This window comes from Eriocheir sinensis, chromosome 60 (assembly GCF_024679095.1).
Source record: "Eriocheir sinensis breed Jianghai 21 chromosome 60, ASM2467909v1, whole genome shotgun sequence".
Taxonomy (NCBI): domain Eukaryota; kingdom Metazoa; phylum Arthropoda; class Malacostraca; order Decapoda; family Varunidae; genus Eriocheir; species Eriocheir sinensis.
Window position 1 is genome coordinate 9072469 of NC_066568.1, and position 5432 is coordinate 9077900.

Sequence of the window (5432 nt, forward strand, 5' to 3'; positions counted from 1 at the left end):
GAAAAATAACATGGAAAATGAGTAAGGTGGGAAGGGAGGCAGGAGGGAAGGAAGGAAAATAGGAAAACCGAAGGAATTAAAGAAGGCGGAAGGAAAGGTGAATGAAAGAAGAAGGGAGGGAGAGAAGAAAGAAAGAAGATGAAGAAAGAATGAAAGATAAAACAAAAGAAACTTAGAGAGGCGGAAAGAAAGGAAGGAAAGAAACAAAAGAAATAAGAAAGGAAAGAAGGAAGAAAGAAAGGAAAGGAGGGAGGGAGAGAAGGAAGGAAGAAAATAAGAATGAAGGGAGGGAAGGAAAGAGCGAAAGAGAAGAAATTAAAAAAAGGAAGAAAGGTATGATAGCAAAATTAGAAATGATTTAAAGAAAGGAGGAGGAGAAGGAGGAGGAGGAGGAGGAGGAGATGACGGCGGAGAAGAGAAAGGTGAAATAATAGGATGAGTAAGGAGATTCAGAACAAATGGAGGAGAAAGATGGAAGATAAAACATGGAAACACGGCAATTCAGGCAACAGAAAGACTACTGGCTCAAAACGAGGTTGCCCACTCTGGTGATTTAATCTGCTCGACAGCCACTTGGTCGCTTCGGGGTTTCATGAGTGTTTTTTTTTTTTTCACGTTCATGGTACAGAAGCCTTGTCAAACTACCACCGGGGGCATAAAACTACCCTTCGAAATACCTGCACAACTCTTACGAAAGCTTTTTTTTTTTTTTTTACAGCTAAGAAGACCGTTCAAGGGCGTAAAGAAAAATGTTAAAAAAAAAGCCTGTTACTTACTGCTCCTGAACAGAGGTCGAAGGAGTGGCCCAAAAAGAGAGGCCATTATTTAAGTAGAGAGGAAAAGAAAGTATGGAAGAAAAATAACTAAGGAAATAGGAAAGATGTGAAGGAAGGAAGGAAAATAAGGAAGCCGAAGGAAGGAAAGGGAGGAGGGAGGAGGGAGGGAAGGAAAGAGCGAGAGGGAGACTGATTGGAGAAAGGAAGGGAGGGAGGGAGAGAAGAAAGGAAAAAAATAAGGATGAAGGGAAGGAAGGAAAGAGTGAAAAAGAGGGAGAGAAAAGGAAGGAGGGAAGGAGAGAGCGAAAGAGAAAAAAAAAGGAGAGAAGGGAGACAGAGAAGAAAGAAAGAAAGAAAAGAAAATCAGGAAAGAAAATTGGAAAATCGAAGAAAATAAGAAGAAAGAAGGGAAGGAAAGGAAGAAAGAGAACGAATAAAGGAAGGAAAGAGGAGAGGGAGAAAAGAAAGGAAGAAGGGAATGAAGGAGGGAAGGAGAATCAGAAAACCGAAGGAAGGAAGGAAGGAAGGAAGGAGGGAAGGAAAGAGAGAATGAATGAAGAAATAAAAGAAAGAAAGATAAAAAAGGAAGGAACAAAGATAAACGAGAAAACCAAAGGAAGGAAAGAAGGAGGGATAGAACGAAAGAGAGAATGAAGGAAGGAAGGAAAGAAGGAAAGAGAGAATGAATGAAGAAATAAAAGAAAGAAAGAGAAAAAAGGAAGGAACAAAGATAAACGAGAAAACCAAAGGAAGGAAAGAAGGAGTGATAGAACGAAAGAGAGAATGAAGGAAGGAAGGAAAGAAGGAAAGAGAGAATGGATGAAGAAATAAAAGAAAGAAAGAAAAAAAGGAAGGAACAAAGATAAACAAGAAAACCAAAGGAAGGAAAGAAGGAGAGACAGAACGAAAGAGAGAATGAAGGAAGGAAGGAAAGAAGGAAAGAGAGAATGAATGAAGAAATAAAAGAAAGAAAGAGAAAAAAAGGAAGGAAAAAAGATAAACAAGAAAACCAAAGGAAGGATATAAGGATCCATAGAACGAAAGAGAGAATGAAGGAAGGAAGGAAAGAAGGAAAGAGAGAATGAATGAAGAAATAAAAGAAAGAAAGAGAAAAAAAGGAAGAAAAAAAGATAAACAAGAAAACCAAAGAAAGGAAAGAAGGAGGGACAGAACGAAAGAGAGAATGAAGGAAGGAAGGAAAGAAGGAAAGAGAGAATGAATGAAGAAATAAAAGAATGAAAGAGAAAAAAAGGAAGGAAAAAAGATAAACAAGAAAACCAAAGGAAGGAAAGAAGGAGGGACAGAACGAAAGAGAGAATGAAGGAAGGAAGGAAAGAAGGAAAGAGAGAATGAATGAAGAAATAAAAGAAAGAAAGAGAAAAAAAGGAAGGAAAAAAGATAAACAAGAAAACCAAAGGAAGGAAAGAAGGAGGGATAGAACGAAAGAGAGAATGAAGGAAGGAAGGAAAGAAGGAAAGAGAGAATGAATGAAGAAATAAAAGAAAGAAAGAGAAAAAAGGAAGGAACAAAGATAAACAAGAAAACCAAAGGAAGGAAAGAAGGAGGGACAGAACGAAAGAGAGAATGAAGGAAGCAAGGAAAGAAGGGAGAGATAGAGGAAAGGAAGAAAATAAACAATGAAAAGGAAAGCACTGAAGACCAGCTCTGTGATGTTATGTAAATGGTATGCCCGGGGCGGGGTGCGTGGCTGTACCGCCGAACCTAACGAGGGCGCCTGCTTGCCTGGATATCCGCGGGCTCGAACCTAACTGCGGCTGAGGGATGAAAGGAAGTGGAAGAAAGAATGATTGAAAAGGATGAAGAAGAGGATAAACAATGAAGAAAGATGGAAGGAAAGGTAAGGATGAGGAGAATGGGAAAGAATGCAAAGGAAAATAAAGATAAAAGAAAAAGATAGTAAAGTAAAAACGCAATGATGAATTAAGTAAAGAAAATGGGAGAGAGAGAGAGAGAGAGAGAGAGAGAGAGAGAGAGAGAGAGAGAGAGAGAGAGAGAGAGAGAGAGAGAGAGAGAGAGAGAGAGAGAGAGAGAGAGAGAGACCGTGTGTGTGTGTGTGCGTTTGTTTACTTACTGGTGACCTTCTCAACTGATACTGTCCTGAGTGATGGATTGAGGAGTAGGAGGAGGAGGAGGAGGAAGTGAGTGTGAACAACTGAAGGAGGAGGAGGAGGAGGAGGAGGAGAAGAAGAACGAGAAGAAGGATAAGAAACAGAAGTAGGAAGAGAAGGAAAAGGAAAAGAAGCATTAGTAATAGTATTAGTAGTAACAGTAGTAGTAGTAATGGTAGTAGTAGTAGTAGTAGTAGTAGCAGTAGAAGGATGAGGACGAGGAGGAGGAAACGTAGAAACAAATACCTGAGATAGAAAAGAAAGAAAAGGAGGAATAGGAGGAGAAGAAACAATCGTAGAGACAGCAGTAGTGGAAGGAGGAAGAGGAGGAGGAGGAGGAGGAGGAACAAAAAAAAGTCCTGGATCTTTATTTTCCTTTCCATTCTTTCCCATTCTCTTCATCCTTTTCTTCCCTTCCATCTTTCTTCCTTGTTTATCCTCGTCTTCATCCTTTTCAATCATTCTTTCTTCCACTTCCTTTTAGCTTGTGTGTGGCGGCGAAGAAGTAGAAGATGGAAAAATAAACAATAGTAGAAGCGGTAGCAGTAATAGCAGTAATAGTAGTAGTAGGAAGAGAAGGAGTGGGAGGAGGAAACTAGTGAGCAAAGAAGACTTGAAATTAGAGTAGAAAAAAACATCAACTATTTCCAAAGGCCAAAAAGTAGATCAGTCGGGTTATCAGGAGTGTTTGTTTAGCTTCATGGTACAGAGGAAGGGTCACACTACCACCAGGGTCATTAAGCTACCCCTGGAAACGCCCCAAGCTCCCACGAAAGCCTTGTCAAATATGTGAGATTTGGCGCGGAAAGGTGTGTGAATTTCGGCCCAGAGCAACGATGCCAGATTGTCGTACTCTGTCTCTTATGTTTCCCGATTTCCGTCCCAAAAACTGCCCCATCCACCCCAATAACTGCCTTCATACATAGTTATCGTTTAAATGGTTAATTATATATGTTTCTTGGCAATAGTTATGGGCCAGAAACCGGTAAATACGAGGCTCTAAGTACGATAAAGTTGGAAAGTTTCGTTTAGTCGGCGCAACATCTGTGGTCATATGCCGGAGAGAGACAGGAGGGGGAAGGAATTATAGGAGAAGGGAACAGGCCCCAGGAAATGGGACACAGCCGCCGATTAATACCTGGTACCCATTCACTGCTGGGTGGACAGGGGCAACAGCACCAGTAATAACGCAGAAACAAAGGCTTAAAATAGGGGAGATAAAGATCGTGTATGGAGGCGTAGGAGGAGAAGTAGAAAGAGGAGGAGAATGAAAATAAACAACAGCAACAGCACCAGTAATAACGTCGAAAAAAAGGCCTGGAATAGGGTAGAGAAAGTCCGTGTGTGAAGGGTTCTACTGAGGCAGCCCTGTGCAGTAATCAAACCCATCTGCCTCGCGGCGACACACGGAGAGCGCGAGAGAGGAACGAGAGAGGAACTAGAGAGAGAGAGAGAGAGGAACGAGAGAGGAACTAGAGAGAGAGAGAGAGAGGAACGGGAGAGGAACTAGAGAGAGAGAGAGAGAGGAACGAGAGAGGAACTAGAGAGAGAGAGAGAGAGGAACGGGAGAGGAACTAGAGAGAGAGAGAGAGAGAGAGAGAGAGAGAGAGAGAGAGAGAGAGATAGAGAGAGAGAGAGAGAGAGAGAGAGAGAGAGAGAGAGAGAGAGAGAGAGAGAGAGAGAGAGAGAGAGAGAGAGAGAGAGAGAGAGAGAGAGAGAGAGAGAGAGAGAGAGATGGACGCGGTGGTCAGACTTTCGTTTTCGTAATAAGGCGTCCGGGTGGCTTTTTGGGAATGCAGTGAAAGTGAATGACAGAGGGACAGGCTTGCAGCACTCTTACGCATTTTACATTGACACTGAAGGAAAGAGAAAGAGACAGTTCAAGGACATAAAAAGAGAGAGAGGGAAAAGAAGAAGAAAAAGAAGAGAAAGAAAATGTAAGACAGAGAAATAGATTTGCAGCACTCTCTCGGATTTTACTTTGACATTGAGTGAAAGAGAAAGAGGCAGTTCAAGGACGTATAAACAGAGAGAGGGAAAAGAAGAAGAAAAAGAAAATGAAAGGCAGAAAAATAGGTTTGCGCTGCTCGTTCGTACCATATTATGACATTGAAGGAAAGAAACAACTCAAGGACAAAGAAAACGAGAGAGAGAGAGAGAGAGAGAGAGAGAGAGAGAGAGAGAGAGAGAGAGAGAGAGAGAGAGAGAGAGAGAGAGAGAGAGAGAGAGAGAGAGAGAGAGAGAGAGAGGACAAAAAACAGAGAGAGAAAGAGTAAAAAAGAAAGAGAAGAAGAGAGTGTAGGACAGAGAATTAGATTTGCGCTACTCTTTCGCACTCTATTTTAACATTGAAGGAAAGAGAAAGTTCAAGGACACATAAACTAGAGAGAGAGAGAGAGAGAGAGAGAGAGAGAGAGAGAGAGAGAGAGAGAGAGAGAGAGAGAGAGAGAGAGAGAGAGAGAGAGAGAGAGAGAGAGAGAGAGAGAGAGAGAGAGAGAGAGAGAGAGAGAGAGAGAGAGAGAGAGAT